The 17,610-nt window shown below is 43.0% G+C and overlaps 1 long non-coding RNA gene across 1 annotated transcript in view; it reads left to right on the top strand.

Moving 5' to 3' along the window:
* LOC141112393 (uncharacterized) overlaps positions 1–17,072 on the top strand; it is a 49,105-nt gene extending 32,033 nt beyond the window's left edge. The window contains exon 3 of the long non-coding RNA XR_012236594.1: positions 16,740–17,072. This is a non-coding gene — a long non-coding RNA (uncharacterized lncRNA). The remainder of the gene's footprint in view (positions 1–16,739) is intronic.
* Positions 17,073–17,610: the final 538 nt, after the last annotated feature.

The following is a 17,610-nucleotide window of genomic DNA, read 5'->3' as shown; positions in this document are numbered from 1 at the left end:
ACAACAGGATATCCTGCATCAAGCCAATCCTCTCCCTATACTACTACTGATGACCGCTGCTGGAATTTTAATACAGCACCGTGGAACCTAGGTGATGTCATTGGCCAAATACGGTCATGACTATATTTGGTCAATGATGTCACCAGGGATCACCCCCCCCCCCCATGGTGTTTTTTGTTACTGTTTAACTTTTTTTGTGAATGACAAGAGGTATAACCTCTTACACATTCACGTAGGAGGAAGGGACAGATATCTTGGGGCCTACTTATTTTAAAATGGGTTTATAGATTCCAATACAGGCTCCCACATCCATTGGGATAGGAATGAGTGGATGAGGCCCTTATCCCATCAATATAGGGACAAGGTGCCTTGCAGGGGATGCACCCCCCCTTTTCAAATTACCCTCCCAATGTTGAGGGCAAATAGCCTGGTATAATTAATGAAAAAGGGGGTCACGCCCTCAGTGTCCCCCTTTTGTAGCCAGCCAGACTGCATGCCTGGATAAAGATCTGATATGGATTTCAAGGGGGGACCTGATGATTTTATTTTTATTTTTTTGCCTGGAGTCCCCTCAAAGCCATACTAGACCCTTATCAATGGTAGGAGTCAAGTACATGTTTCAGAGAAAAACTACGCTACGGAACAGTACACATATTTGTAAACAAACAGAAGCAGGCCAGGGAAGGATCTGTGAGTTAGGTCCTATTAATACAACCGGGCCGCTAAGATCCATCTGTCCGTTTTTCAGGCAGATCCGAGTGGACCACCCATTGACTTCTATGGGCAGGCGAATGTCAGCGGAGATGTGTCCGCTGACACCCACCTGCCATCTGATCCAACAAGATATGATCAAAACAGACGGATGGCGATACATTCGCCATTCGTCCTGTGGATCAGATTGGATGGGATTGGATGGACAGGCTGTCTGTTTTCAACGGAGGGATCCCCCGCTGAGCTAGCTGAGTCCGTCCAGCAGATCCTCCCGTGTGAAAGGGGCCTTAGTGGCAATACTTTTTTTAAATGTCACTTTTGCAGATCTATACTGTACTAGCGTTTCAACTTTATTTTTCTTTTGGCGATCTGTAGACAATGTTCGTGTGCCCCTTACTCATTCATGCAAGAGGAGGGTCAGCTATATCAGGGCCTTCTTATTATAAAGGGGATTCCGAATTCTGAAAAGTCACTCTACACCCCCCACAACCACTGAGCCAGGGTTGTGGGAAACAGGCCAGGCCCTTCTCCTCATCAACATGCCCCCCCCAGCACATTGAGGGCATGTGGCCTGGTATTGTTCAGCTTACTGGAGGGTCTGGTATTGATTTTTGAGTGAGACTCCATATCGAGAGGGGTCATTTTTTTTTACAAATATAGAAAAAGTGACATATACAAAAAAAGCTGTTACCTTTTCCCTGCAAGTTCTTTTTTAAAGAATAAAGTTTTCAAACATAATGTGACAAAATCACACTATGAAGACATTTGAAAAAAAAACACATCACAGTACAATAGTCCTTCCAACAAAAACTTCATGACTATTCATATAATTCTCAGCCTTCAACATCCTAGAGCTCTTGTATTAAAGGGTTCATATGCAGAGGCAGCTCCAGACAAATTCTTTGGGGGGTACTAGGCTGAAGTATAAGTGGGGGTGCTAATGCGGTATAGCCTAAATGTGGGCGTGGCCAATTGGGTGTGGTCAGCAAGTTGGTGGGGCCAGCAAGTGCACAATAGTTATCCACCAAAGTTGCACAACAATTAGCCCCCAAGATTGCACAAGAATTAACCCCCAATGCTGCACAATAATTACCCCCAACATTAAATAATTAACCTGCAGCAAGGCACAGTAATAAACCTCCAGCACAACACAATAATAAACCCCCAGCACAACACAGTAATAAACCCCAAGCACAACATAATAATAAATACCAGGAGTACGTTACACACAGGGTGCAAGGTTCAAGAGTATGCAATGCACAGAGTGTGGGGTTCACAAGTATGCTTTGTAAAGAGTGAAGGGTTGTGGAGTGTGCAGTGCGCCACTTACAGAGTGCAGGGTTGAGGAGCATGCTACATGCATAGTGCATGTTTCAAAAGTACAGAGTGTTGCTATAACTTAAAGAGGAAGTAAACCCTGTGGGGGAAAATAAAGTTTTCCCCTTCCTTGCAAAGTATAGGCATAATGTGCTAGTATGTATCACATTATGTGACACTTACCTGCAAACAAAGCCTGTACCGTTCCCCGCTGCAGGCTGCATCCATGTTTGCCCCTCTTCCGGGCCGTGGACTCAGGCTATGTGACTGGCCTAAGCCGTGTGATGTCACTCCCGCGCATTCGTGCGGTAGCCCCCAGTCAAGGCTCTCGCTCCTGAAGAAACGGCACGGGCGGCTGTTCATTCAGAGCGCATGCACAGCTGACATCGGCGCAGTATACAGTAAATATAGAGATGTTTACAGTACCTATAGGTAAGCCTTATTCTAGGCTTACCTATAGGTACAAGTACTGGAGGGAGGTTTACAACCTCTTTAACCACTTTTGGCTGCTCAATGACCAGGCCATTTTTTGCAATATGCTGTACCCAAACAATGCTGTACCCATACAAAATTAATGTCCTTTTTTCCCACAAATTGAGCTTTTTTTTGGTGGCATTTGATAATTTCTAAAGTTTATTATTTTTTGCGCTATAGACAAAAGAAGAGCGCCAATTTTGAAAAAAACACAATATTTTGTACTTTTTGCTATAATAAATATCACCATTTTTTTTAAAAAAAAGCTATTTTTTTTCTCAGTTTAGGCCAATATGTATTCTTCTACATATTTTTGGTAATAAAAATCACAATAAGAGTATATTGATTGGTTTGCGCAAAAGTTATAGCGTCTACAAAATAGGGGATAGATTTATGGCATTTTTATTATTATTTTTTTTTTTTACTAGTAATGGCGGCGATCTGTGATTTTTATCATGTCTGCGACATTATGGTGAACACATCGGACACTTTTGACACATTTTTGGGACGATTGACAACTATACAGTGATCAGTGCTATAAAAATGCACTGATTACTGTATAAATGTCACTGGCAGGGAAGGGGTTAACACTAGGGGGCGATCAAGGGGTTAACTGTGTTTCCTGACTGTGTGTTCTAACTGTAGGGGGAGGGGACTGACTATAGGAGATGACAGATCGTGGTTTTGAGCTATTAGGAACGCACGATCTGAATCTCCTCTCAGAACAGAACAGGGATTTGTGTGTTTACACACACACGTCCCTGTTCTGCCTCTTGTGCCCGCGATCACTCATGGCTGGCGGTCATCGTGACCGCCGATCACGAGCATCGGCACCCCTGCAGTGCAGTAGGCGCGTATGCGCCCCACCAGCAGCGCGCGCCTGCTATCCCGTTTAAAGGAGCCGATGTACAGCTACGATGGCTCGCGGGATCGTGCTGACCTGAAGCAGTATAATGACGGCAGCTGGTCGGCAAGTGGTTAATGTGATCCATGAGCCCACTACCTACAGTATCTCACAGAAGTGAGTACACCCCTCACATTTTTGTAAATATTTTATTATAACTTTTCATGTGACAACACTGAATAAATTACACTTTGCTACAATGTAAAGTAGCGAGTGTATAGCTTGTATAATAGTGTAAATTTGCTGTCCCCTCAAAATAACTCAAACACACAGCCAATAATTTCTAAACTGCTGGCAACAAAAGTGAGTACACCCCTAAGTGAAAATGTCCAAATTAGCCATTTTCCCTCCCCGGTGTCACGTGACTCGTTAGTGTTACAAGGGCTCAGGTGTGAATGGTAAGCAGGTGGGTTAAATTTGGTGTTATCGCTCTCACTCTCTCATACTGGTCACTGGAAGCCATGGTCGACCAAAGAAGCTGAGTGCACGTGCTCAGCGTCATATCCAGAGGTTGTCTTTGGGAAATAGACGTATGAGTGCTGCCAGCATTGCTACAGAGGTTGAAGGGGTGGGGGGTCAACCTGTCAGTGCTCAGACCATTCGCCGCACACTGCATCAAATTGGTTTGCATGGCTGTCATCCCAGAAGGAAGCCTCTTCTAAAGATGATGCACAAGAAAGCCCTCAAACAGTTTGCTGAAGACAATCAGACTAAGGACATGGATTACTGGAACCATGTCCTGTGGTCTGATGAGACCAAAATAAACATATTTGGTTCAGATGGTGTCAAGTGTGTGTGGTGGCAACCAGGTGAGGAGTACAAAGACAAGTGTGTCTTGCCTACAGTCAAGCACGGTGGTGGGAGTGTTATGGCCTGGGGCTGCATGAGTGCTACCAGCACAGGGAGCTACAGTTCATTGAGGGAACCATGAATGCCAACATGTACTGTGACATACTGAAGCAGAGCATGATCCCCTCTCTTCAGAGACTGGGTCGCAGGGCAGTATTTCAACATGATAACGACCCCAAACACACTTCCAAGATGAATACTGCCTTGCTAAAGAAATAATGAAAGGGAGAAAAAATCAAAAGCACCACATCCCAAAAAATACGTTTGTAGAAAGAAGGGACATTGAGGCCATGGGCAGGCCCCGGGACTTTTAACGGTGCTGGGATAAATAAAGTAGAAAGAATAGAATAAAAGTATCTTTTATTTAAAAATCTTTAAAAAAAAGGGGGGAACAGACACAGATCAAAAACACTAAGGTATGTTTACAAAGCAAATAAAATAACTGATTGATACAGAGGTTGATACCACTTTCTCAACATGTTTCGCTTTCTTAAGCTTCTTCAGGAGATATAATGTGGCATTTGATCAACTATAAGGTAGAAAAAACACAGTAAGGATTTCATGTCTGCTAATATATTACAATCATAATATATATCAGTTGAGTCAAAAAGGTAAAATTTTTAAACACATAAAGCATAAGGTCAAAAAAAAAAAAACACAGTATATAAGTTAATATTCAAGCTTAGTAAAAAAAAAAAAAAATTATATATATATATATACATTTCTTCAGCACACACCACGTCAAAAAAAAAAAAATATTTTTTTTTCTTTGATCTTACCCGTAAAGAAAGGGAGATGTATGTTAAAAAATAGATTTGTGCATAGCGGATGTTTCGCCCTCCAGTCCGCACCTCACTGAAAAAAGGCATGCAGAGAGGGATAAAAAATTCAAAAAGTAGATGAAATTCTCTGAAAGGAGAAAAATCAAATACAGGGGTGTCACAAAAACCGGTACATACTTCAAAGTATGATTAGGTCAAGTAAGCCGACATTTACAATGTAAAGAGGGTGAATACATCTGGAATGAAGATATAATTGAATACCTTAAATATGGTAAGTAGAATCAATTCATGGGTAACAGAGATCACATCCGAAGGATGGTAGGAAGCCTGATTGCTGTATATACGAGTAAATGGTTCTTTTGATGCAGCAGGATGCAAGCCGAAAAATGGGCAGCATACAGGATTAGGGCACCCACAAACAGGTAGTGGGTAATCAAGCCTGGAGAATCGCCTGCAGCCTGCCGCAAAGAGCCTGTAGATATAGGAAAGAGGACTAGGTTTAAATGTTACTATTCAGAGCGATTTAGAAAGTAAGGCTTTCATAAAGAAGTGAAAAAGCAACAAAGGAACTCACTTGTAATAGTCAGAACCAATTATGACAACACCAGCATAAAGATGTCTTTGGACGTCTGCCTGCCCAGCGTATCGGAGGGGAATGACAGAAAATAGCGGGGAAAACCCCGCTTTTTAAACCTCTCCAGCGTGACGGCGTCTGCCTTCTACAAAATCGAGACTGGTACAAGAAAGTATCTGAGGCGCATGTCACCAACATGACCATACGCTACAGACAATTTATTGGGACTGCTTACCATCAGGGTTTAATCACCAAACCAACATGGGATTTTCTCAATGTACCTTGACCTCGGATTCCCACATTGTACGCCCTTCCCAAGGTTCATAAGGATTTATTAAACCCCCCCGGCCGGCCGATAGTGTCCGGAAACGGATCTTTAACTGAAAATGCCAGCCAACAGCAAAAACTTTTCTTCAGGGATGATATGCAAACCCTGGTGGAATACATACCGATATGGAAACGGTATATTGATGATGTGTTCCTGATCTGGACGGGTAGTAGAGAGGATCTTTCCCGTTTCTTTGACGGCCTGAAAACTAATCCTTACAACCTAACCTTCACTATGGAGGTGAATCAGTCCACCCTAACTTTCTTGGACATTAAAATCATGGTCAACCCTGATAGAACTATAGGGACAACCCTCTTCCGCAAATCATCAGCAGGAAACTCTCTCCTGCATGCCACCAGTTCGCATCCATTACCACTCATAAATAATATTCCGTACGGACAGTATTTAAGATTAAAGAGAAATTGCAGTGAAAATGCACATTTTGAATCCAAGGCCAGAGCACTGAGAGAGCGTCTCAAGGCACGTGGCTATAGTAACAAATGCCTCAAAAGAGCATACCTCAGGGCCAAAAAAAGTGACCGCAGCCAACTCATCCATGGCCGCACTAACCCAAAATCAGACCCTGGCTTAAGATTAATTACAACTTTCTCTGGACAACATCAGCAAATGCGTGATCTGCTACAGAAGCATTGGTATTTGCTAATGGGCGATCCCAATGTATCTAAACACCTAAAGGATCATCCTGAGATCAGCTACAGACGATCGGTCAATTAGGGATCACATTGTTCACAGTCACTACGCCCCACTGTCCGCAACTGATACCAAAACCAAGGGAACTAAATCCTGCCACAAGTGTGACTTTGTAGGTACATTTATGCATCTCGCAATATCATTCTTCCGAATGGACAGCTTTATAATCCTAACTTTTTAGCCACTTGTCAATCTATCGGTGTGGTTTATATTATGATTTGCGAATGCAATGCCTTCTACGTGGGGAAAACTAAACGTCCTTTTTTCCATCGAATCAGAGACCATGTCTCTTTAGTGACTAAGAAAAAGATGGAAACCCCCATTAGCTGGCATATGGGCTTATGTCACCAATTTGATGACAGAAAAATGCACTTTTTTGCCCTGGAGTATGCCCCTCCAAATGAAAGAAGTGGAGATTACGATAAGGCTTTACTGCAACGTGAGACTAAGTGGATTTTTACCTTAAACGCCCTTAAACATCCAGACCTGAATGACGTTTTGAGTTACAAACCCTTTCTTTAAATTTTGCTTCAATGATGTGATTTTTTGTGATTTTATTTCATTAAAACCTTTTTTTTTTTTTTTTTTGTTGATTCTATAAATACGGATCCCGGATAAAGTTTGATGTTATATTACATATATAGTTTTTCATTTGGATTGTTTTATATATATTTCTTCACTATCATCCATTTCAACATCAATGATTTTTGTGCTGTGTGTTCCTCTTTTCCAGCCCGCTAGCTTCTCCTTTGTTTTGGCATGCATGGACACCCGGGGCACTCAGCAATTCAGCTCTTAATCAATGTTCTGACTGCTCTGTTGCCCTTTAATTGATAATCCAGTGCTGTTCCATTGCTCCAGGCTATTTCTATATGTGGAACATTATGCCTAGATATCTTTCTTAGCCTCAGGGTCTCCGTAGTGCCATATTCAGGGCATCGGAGTTTCAAAGATGGCCGCGGGTCAGTCACACACATTTGACGCCGCTGACGTTGTCTCCGCACGTAAGCCGGGATGCGCGCGCATGCGCGGTTGTCATTGTCAGTCCGCAGCGTGACGGCGAGTCAGACGCCATCACGCTGGAGAGGTTTAAAAAGCGGGGTTTTCCCCGCTATTTTCTGTCATTCCCCTCCGATACGCTGGGCAGGCAGACGTCCAAAGACATCTTTATGCTGGTGTTGTCATAATTGGTTCTGACTATTACAAGTGAGTTCCTTTGTTGCTTTTTCACTTCTTTATGAAAACCTTACTTTCTAAATCGCTCTGAATTGTAACATTTAAACCTAGTCCTCTTTCCTATATCTACAGGCTCTTTGCGGCAGGCTGCAGGCGATTCTCCAGGCTTGATTACCCACTACCTGTTTGTGGGTGCCCTAATCCTGTATGCTGCCCATTTTTCGGCTTGCATCCTGCTGCATCAAAAGACCCATTTACTCGTATATACAGCAATCAGGCTTCCTACCATCCTTCGGATGTGATCTCTGTTACCCATGAATTGATTCTACTTACCATATTTAAGGTATTCAATTATATCTTCATTCCAGATGTATTCACCCTCTTTACATTGTAAATGTCGGCTTACTTGACCTAATCATACTTTGAAGTATGTACCGGTTTTTGTGACACCCCTGTATTTGATTTTTCTCCTTTCAGAGAATTTCATCTACTTTTTGAATTTTTTACCCCTCTCTGCATGCCTTTTTTCAGTGAGGTGCGGACTGGAGGGCGAAACATCCGCTATGCACAAATCTATTTTTTAACATACATCTCCCTTTCTTTATGGGTAAGATCAATGAAAAAAAAATTTTTTTTTTTTTGACGTGGTGTGTGCTGAAGAAATGTGTGTGTATATATATATATATATATATATATATATATATATATATATATATATATTTATGGGTGGAGCCCTATGTCCGATATGGACATAGATAACATTTGTATTTAACATAAAACTTACCATCGGAAATAGACCTGGAAGTGTGGACTTACCATATGAAATGTACCTGAAAGTGTGCCTTGGTCTGCTGGTCGGTATGTCTGAATAAGGGGGCATACCCTAGTTTAAGAAATGATTATTCTGTAGAGAGAAATGAATGAAATGAATGAATGAAATGAATGCCTTGAAATGGGGATGGTAGGGTGGGTATCGCGCACAGGAAACCGACAAGCACCACAGGTGAGCGGGCTGCTTAAATACCCCCCGGGCTCCTCCCATAAATTCAGGCCACCATACTGGCCTTCCTACTTATGGGTGGAGCCCTATGTCCGATATGGACATAGATAACATTTGTATTTAACATAAAACTTACCATCGGAAATAGACCTGGAAGTGTGGACTTACCATATGAAATGGACCTGAAAGTGTGCCTTGGTCTGCTGGTCGGTATGCCAGAATAAGGGGGCAAAAACATTCAGGTAGGGGTGTGGTTTTATTAGTTTTGGCTTTATTTATTTGAGCAAGTTTGGTGAATGCTTGTGCCGTTTCCACCTAAGGAGTGGGGACGTACCGAGCGAGGTAGGCAGAGTTTCACCTGCTAAGTCTCTTGATGACGTGGTCTGGGACCCATGCCGACATGCTGCCAAGGCTGCCCCAATACTAAAGAGTGACTGGAGTGCTGACTGGGGTTGAGGTGTAGGCAGCGTAGAAGAACCCCAGGTGTTTGATGAACTGGCAGGCACTCGAGGGTTGCCCGAAAAGGTAATAGGGGACTAGAGTTTGAGTGTTCCGGTAGGAGTGACAGTAGGTGGTCGAGTATGGTTACTGGCCACCGGACGTTGTTTACTTTATGGAGATGGATGTCTATCCTGGAGCTTGATTGCTGGGTTTTGGACACTGCAGGGTGGAGGATGAAATGGTGTTGGCAGCGAGCCAACTACACAGAACTTGGCCTGCGGGATTGCTGCGGGTGAACTCGCTGGGCCGCCAGAACCCGTGATAGGCCGAGTAAATGGCTGCTTGTATGACCAAACTGGGGAGAAGGCCCAATAGCGTACTGGTTAATATAGTAGACATGTCCCAGAAGATGGCAACCTGGAACGAACATGCAGTGGACATTAAACTGGTGTTGCCAAGATAATTACACCAACGTGCGCAGGAAGGACATCACAGAGCGATGCGGACCTGGCTTCATTAAGAGGCTCGCCTCGGACCGGATGTCGGTGGCAAAGCCATGGCCTGTCCTGTCCAGATAAGACCCTGGAGTTAAGCGGTTGCCATGACCGGGTGTACCTTGAAGAGGGAGGAAGTCCGGGTAAACCCGGGGTTTTAGGAGTGTCTCTGGGGGCCATGTACTTGTAAACCGATGATAGCCAAAAATTGCAGCGATGCCTGTGGTGGCTGTGGCATCTGTCGCTACCTGGGGTGACAAGGGCGACGTAGGTGAGAAGACCCTAGAGTTAAGGTATAATCATTGATACACCGATCCACGTAGTACGGGACCTTCCGACATTGATAGGTCCACATTCTTAGAAAAGACTGCAGCTACTTGTTAGTATACACCCGTGTATGGGTGAAGTCTTGGGGAACTAACCTGATACGGGTCAGTTTGTCAAGGGGGAGGCTGGCCTGTGTGGTATTCCTTAATTCGGAGGAGGTTATTGTAGAGCTCGGTTCCGGATTATTGAGTTTTTTGAGACTACTAGCTGAAGGACATAATGGTATTACCAGCGAGTCAAGTTGTGTCTACGTAGTACCTGGCTGCCTGTGCCAGTAAAGTGGATTTGTTAGGCCGTAGAAAACCACAGAGGCCAGGTAGATGGCTGCTTGTATGACTAGACTGGGGAATGTCTGAAGTTTTGACATGTCCCTGAAGATGGCAGTTGTGATGGGCCAGCGTTTGCCGTTTAGCTATGGGCTGATGCTTCTGGACGCCACATAGAAAGGATCCTACTGTATGAGCCGTAAACACGGATGACTCTCTGGGGTCCTGTGAGGGCAAGAAATGCTGGATGTTGGCTAGGTATAGCCTGATGATGTTATGAGGAGCCAGCTGTGTGTGGCAATACTGTACCTGGTGCGGGGTGGAACCTGAACTCAACTGACCTAAGCGAGAAATGACACAGAAATTGATGAGTGGCTCGTATGAAATGCCACTGGAGACAAGTGGCCGATTAAGTGCCACTGAAGAATGATGTGTGACTGATTGTGTGCCACTGGAAATGTGTACTGATTGCAAGAAGTCATGCTAAGATGCGAGCCCTGCAATGATTGCAAGAGTTGTGCTAAATACGTGTTTGCAACAATTGCCAGGGAGTTTGTGTCAATGGTGATGTGTTTGCCGTGACTGCGGGAAGTCCGTATTACTGCATGTGCTTGCACGGGCTGCAAGGAGTTATACTTGGATGCGTGTTTGCAACGATTATAAAGTTGTGTTTGGATGCATGCTTGCCATGATTGCAAGAAATTATGCTTGGGTGTGTCCCTGCAAGATTTTGCAAGAAGTTGTGACTGGATGCGTGCTTGCAGTGATTGCAAGAAGTTATGCTTGGATGCATGCTTGCAACGTTTGCAAGAAGTTATGCTAAGATGCGTGTCTTGTAATGATTGTAAGATTTGTGCTTGAATGTGTGCTTGCAACGATTGCAAGGGAGTTTCTGTCGGTGGAGATGTGTTTTGTAGTGATTGTGAAAAGTTCGTATTGCTGCATGTGCTTGCAAGACTGTAGGAGTTTAAGCTTGGATGCGTACTCGCAACGACTGCAAGAAGTTATGCTTGAATGCATGCCTGCAACGTTTGCAAGAAGTTTTATGATTGGATGCGTGTTTGAAATGATTGCAAGAAATTGTGCTTGGATGTGTACTTGCAACGATTGCAAGACGTTCTGTTTGGATGCGTACTTGCAACGATTGCAAGAAGTCATGATGGGATGTGTGCTTGCAACAATAGCAAGAAGTTATGTTTCGATGTGTGCTTGCAATGAAATGCAAGAAGTTGTGTTTGGATGCGTATTTGCGACTATTGCAAAAAGTTATACTTGGATGTGCTGTGACTATGAGGGGGTATAGTAGCGAGGCGAAGGTTTCAACGAATGAATCGGGACCATGACTGAGCTTCGAAGGAAGACAGGGTGTGCCCCCCTCCCCTTTTTTTTTTGACTGACCTAGAGGAAATGACAGATGAGAACCGGTGGAGGGTTTGACTACCTGGTTTGAAAGGTAAATTGTAACATGTTTAAGCGACAGGTGCATGGCATTAAATAAATGAGTGAACTGTTTGTGCCATGACAGAGGCACGAATCGGTGTGCCATGACTGCGCCAATGAGGCCGCGCCAACTGGGGCTTGCCAGGATGAATCGATGTCTGACAGATGCCCTGGACTTGAATCGGGGCGAGGTATGCGACAACGAAATAAATGAAATGTTTGCCTTATAGGGCGTACACACGGTCGGACTTTGTTCGGACATTCCGACAACAAAATCCTAGGATTTTTTCAGACGGATGTTGGCTCAAACTTGTTTTGTCTACACACGGTCGCACAAAGTTGTCGGAAAATCCGATCGTTCTAAACGCGGTGACGTAAAACACGTACGTCGGGACTATAAACGGGGCAGTGGCCAATAGCTTTCATCTCTTTATTTATTCTGAGCATGCGTGGCACTTTGTCCGTCGGATTTGTGTACACACGATCGGAATTTCCGACAACAGATTTTGTTGTCGGAAAATTTTATCTCCTGCTCTCCAACTTTGTGTGTCGAAAAATCTGATGGAAAATGTCCGATGGAGCCCACACACGGTCGGAATTTCCGACAACACGCTCCGATCGGACATTGTCCATCGGAAAATCCGACCGTGTGTACGGGGCATTAGAGTGAAATGAATGAAAAACGTTTCGCCATGACAGAGGCACGAATCGGTCGTGCCGCAGCTGCAACTGACAGCGACCCGGACTCTGGAGCATGTACTGAAATGAGGCAAAAGAAACACTGGTGCATGCCGGGGTACATTGGTGCATCACGGATACGACTGGATTTGAATTGGAGTGTGGTATGTAACCGTGAAATGTTTGCCCTGGAAAAGGCACGAATTGGTTATGCCGCAACTGATAGCTAACCAAGTTCTGATGCAGGTGTTGGCTGAGGCCCAAACGTTTTATTTATACTACTTTATTTATATATGTATATATGTATATATATATATATATATATATATATATATATATATATATATATATATAATATACATATATGTTTTGTTTTTTTTTTTTTTCTCGACTGCGACAAATGACGAGTCGGACTATGGAGTACGAATGAAATGAGGCCAAGACCACTGGGGCGCGCCGGGACGAATCGGTGCATCTCGGATGCTACTGGATTCGAATCGGGACGCGGTACATGACAGTGAGATGAGTGAAATGATGAAATGAATGAAATGATTTGTCATGGTAGAGCACGTGCCATGACAGAGACACGAGTCGATCATGTCGCGATTGCAACTGACAACGACCGGACTCCGGAGCATGTACTGAAATGTAAAAAAAAAATAAAAACAAAAATAGTGTAGCGCTAAAATATAAACCTCTGTGTAACAATTGATGTTCAAAAGGGGAAAGAATTATTCCACAGTGAAGTAAAGAGTAATCTTATCTTGTCTCTGGATTACATGTTTGTGAAAAATATCAAATGTGTAGTGTAACAACATATAAAAAAACACTCATATATCAGTGAGGATAAGAGAAATATGAAATGAAAAAATACAAAAAATAACGTGATAAGCTTAAAGTGTCCACATTCCACAGGAATATAAATAAAAACTTAGGGGATGATATTATTAGAAAAATGTCCAAAATTAGGATGTGTAGCCACCAAATGGGTCTGAAAGTATTCTAATCCCAGTGATATATCATGTGAATAAGGCGGATTCCATACAATGCAAATGATCCATAAATGTCTCCTCCATAGAAATCTGATCAACCCAAAAGATAAGGTACTCTTACCAACTTTGGTGGACTCACAGGCCGTTGGCGGTGAGTCAGAAAGGCTTGCACTGTCTCAGAATGGAGGACAGTATGGGAACAGGTCATGTGCTGGTGAACCTCTTCCTCCAAATGGGGTGCCAGGATCCTACCCGAATGGTCCGCATGATCTCCGTTTTGGTCAGAAGTGGTAACCATGTATGAAGAAAGAAAAAAGGAGCCTCCACATGGTGTAAATCCAACAATTCAATTGGCATTTATTTGATCAATCACGACCATAAACAATCCATAAAAGTATAAAAAGGTATAATAGAATCGATTCCAGTATTAAAAAAAGGCAAGCGTGGTGTGGGTGGCTGGGTACAGCAAGGAGACCTTTAAGCTTATCACGTTATTTTTTGTATTTTTTCATTTCATATTTCTCTTATCCTCACTGATATATGAGTGTTCTTTTATATGTTGTTACACTACACATTTGATATTTTTCACAAACATTTAATCCAGAGACAAGATAAGATTACTCTTTACTTCACTGTGGAATAATTCTTTCCCCTTTTGAACATCAATTGTTACACAGAGGTTTATATTTTAGCGCTACACTATTTTTGTTTTTATATTTTGCACAATTTGGTCTTATTGGAGTGTTGGCTGCTATTTTACATTTCTGATTGGCGCGGTATTCCCTACCCTTTTATGTACTGAAATGTGGCCGAAAATACCTGGGGCACGCCGGGACGAATCATTGCATCATGGATGCGACTGGATTCGAATCGAAGCGTGATTCGTGACAGTTGAAATGATTCCCATGACAGAGTCACGAATCGGTGAGTCGCAAACTACGACTGACAACGAACCGGACTCTGGAGCATGTCCAGAAATGAGGCCGGGCCCTGGGGCACGCCGTAACGAATCGGTGCATCGAAGATGCGACTGGATTCGAACCGGAGCGCGGTAAGTGCAGGTGTAACATTTGTTGCCATGACAGAGGCGCGAATCGATCATGCCGCTATAGCGACTGACTGCGAATCGGACTCTGGAGCATGTACTGAAATGTGGCCAATACCTGGAGCACGCCGAGACGAATCGGTGCATTTCCATGCGACTGAATTCGTAACGGAGCGTGATACGTGGCATGATAACCATGACAGAGGTACGAATCGGTGAGTCGAAAGCGACTGATAATGACGTGACTCTGGAGCATGTACTGAAATGTCGTAACTACTGGGGCACACCGGAGCGAATCGGTGCATCTTTAGGTGCGACTGGATTCGAATCGGAGCGCGGTATGTGACTGAAATGAGAAATGATTCGAAATGGTTTGAAATGTTAGAAATGTATTTAGAAATGTTCAGAAATGCGAAATGATTGGTATCGAACTGACGTGATTCGATAAGATTTGCGAATCGCTATGGCTGTCTACTGACACATGTTTAACAACTTAGACATGCCTTAAATGAAGCGACGCCTGCGTCGGGGTGGTTTCTCAGATAACGCGATATGGTAACATAACGATAGTACGAGTGATATACATTGCGGTACGTTCGTGAAATTTGCGAGTGATTCGTAAGTTTGATATCACGGTTTAGTGACATGCTATCTATAATGCGTAAAAACAAAAGTCCGATGGGACCCTACCTGCGACAGCCAAGCCAGACGCGTGGTACGAATGTACGACTCGGTAAACGCGGGCTTCGAAACTCTCGAGCAGAGAAATTGCGAGTGCGGGAAGAACTGCGGACGCTGGTATACGAATAGTCGGCCTAGTGACGTATATCGCACACAGGAAACCGACAAGCACCACAGGTGAGCGGGCTGCTTAAATACCCCCCCGGGCTCCTCCCATAAATTCAGGCCACCATACTGGCCTTCCTATATATATATATATATATATATATTTATTTATTTATTTATTTTTATTTTTTTACTAAGCTTGAATATTAACTTATATACTGTGTTTTTTTTTTGATCTTATGCTTTATGTGTTTAAAAATTTTCCCTTTTTGACTCAACTGATATATATTATGATTGTAATATATTAGCAGACATGAAATCCTTACTGTGTTTTTTCTACCTTAAGTTGATCAAATGCCACATTATATCTCCTGAAGAAGCTTAAGAAAGCGAAACATGTTGAGAAAGTGGTATCAACCTCTGTATCAATCAGTTATTTTACTTGCTTTGTAAACATACCTTAGTGTTTTTGATCTGTGTCTGTTCCCCCCTTTTTTTAAAGATTGTTAAATAAAAGATACTTTTATTCTATTCTTTCTACTTTATTTATCCCAGCACCGTTAAAAGTCCCGGGGCCTGCCCATGGCCTCAATGTCCCTTCTTTCTACAAACGTATTTTTTGGGATGTGGTGCTTTTGATTTTTCCTCCCTTCCATTATTTCAATTCAAATTGAGGTGTTACCCACCTATCACCCTTCAGGGAGTTGAGGAATCTCAAACCTATTTATAATCGAATCTATTATCTATTAATTATCTACTTTACATTTATTGAGTGGCCTTTTGGCAAGATCTTTATTTTATATTTTTTTTTTTTCATGGCTAATTATTGTGGCAATGCATTCGAAGGATTCATGGATCAGATCCATAAATCCCAGAATGCCAGTGGGGGGGGGGTTTATCTATGGACCGTTTCTTTCTTCGCCTCCGGCGAATGCTGGAGAAAAAAGCCAGAGTTTATTGGAACAAATGGTACTTTTCGAAATATTTGGACGATCAAATTGCCCCATGGGGTTTGAGAATTCAAATTTTCCCCACAGTGAGCAATTTGGAACAAGATTTTAGAACAAGTTGGGAAACTAATCTTCAATCTTGCTCCATGAAAATGATGGAACTACTATGCGGTCATTACAATGATGAATTGGCTTCCCTGGATAAGGAGATAGAGAAATTGTATTTTGAAAATAGTTCAATTGTCTCAAATGAACTCTTCACTAGTCGTGAGGGAACCCTTAAAGCATACATAGAGACCTATGTAGCCGAAATTTTTAAAACAAAGGAAAATACATTTTTAAGAGATAAATTATCGTATGATAATAATCAAGCCTATGTCTGGACACAGACTAAAACCAATAAGAGACGGAATACAAAAATGTGAACTTCTAGAGATGCCCATTCCGAACCAAATTACTCTGACACCTCCTCTGCTTCCTCCCTCTCTTCACAGGTACCAGAAAGCCCTAAGGATTTCGGACCCTTCAAGCGCACCAACAGTAACGCCAACGCGCCCACCGGGTCAAGTAAGCGGCACCAAAACACCAATCGAACACCAATTCACACTAGAGCCACTACGGCTAAAATTAACATTACCTCGCACGCACTGGGTCACCGGGATACTTCCTCCAATACCCATATAACTACTTCATTATCCTTAACACCGGCACCATCAATAAGCAATACTAATGATCTCATCACCCAGTCGGATTTTCTTCCAGCCCTGATCTTCACACAACCGGTGCACGATTCAAAAAAGATTACCACCACGGAGGGATTTCAGAAACAGGCAAAAAATTCGAGGTAATCAACCTATCCTCCATCCCTCTAAGTGCTGATCAAGTTTCTGTCTTGGAATTAGGATTAACCTTCTGTCCGACACAGAAAATTGATCAGTTTGAACTTATTAAAGACCTTAATCTATTTGCTCGCAAACTAATGCTCCGCATTATGTATGATAAACCCAAACAACCCAGTCCAATGCAACCTTCCAATGTATCCGCAGTGGAAAATATCACACTGAATGAGATCAAAGCTTTGGAGGAACTCATGGAGCTCTGGGACGAAGGACACATAGATGAGACAGAGCTCCTTGAAGCTCACACCTTGGATCAGGATGGTTTTCTCGACCACGAGTCGTGTGCTCCTCGCCTAGGAGCTTCCTATTCCCCCAGGGAATATAAATCCAAATCCAAAACTTTTCCCACACTACAAGGTAACCCCAATGTCTGGGCCTTTATCCATCAGGTCACAGAAGACATCTGTAAGACCAAATGGAAGGGCCTAGCACAATCAAATCTTACAGGCCAGCAAAAAGCGGTCTT

Source organism: Aquarana catesbeiana, linkage group LG11, assembly GCF_042186555.1.
Source record: "Aquarana catesbeiana isolate 2022-GZ linkage group LG11, ASM4218655v1, whole genome shotgun sequence".
Taxonomy (NCBI): Eukaryota; Metazoa; Chordata; class Amphibia; order Anura; family Ranidae; genus Aquarana; species Aquarana catesbeiana.
This window is presented reverse-complemented; position numbering and strand designations above follow the sequence as displayed.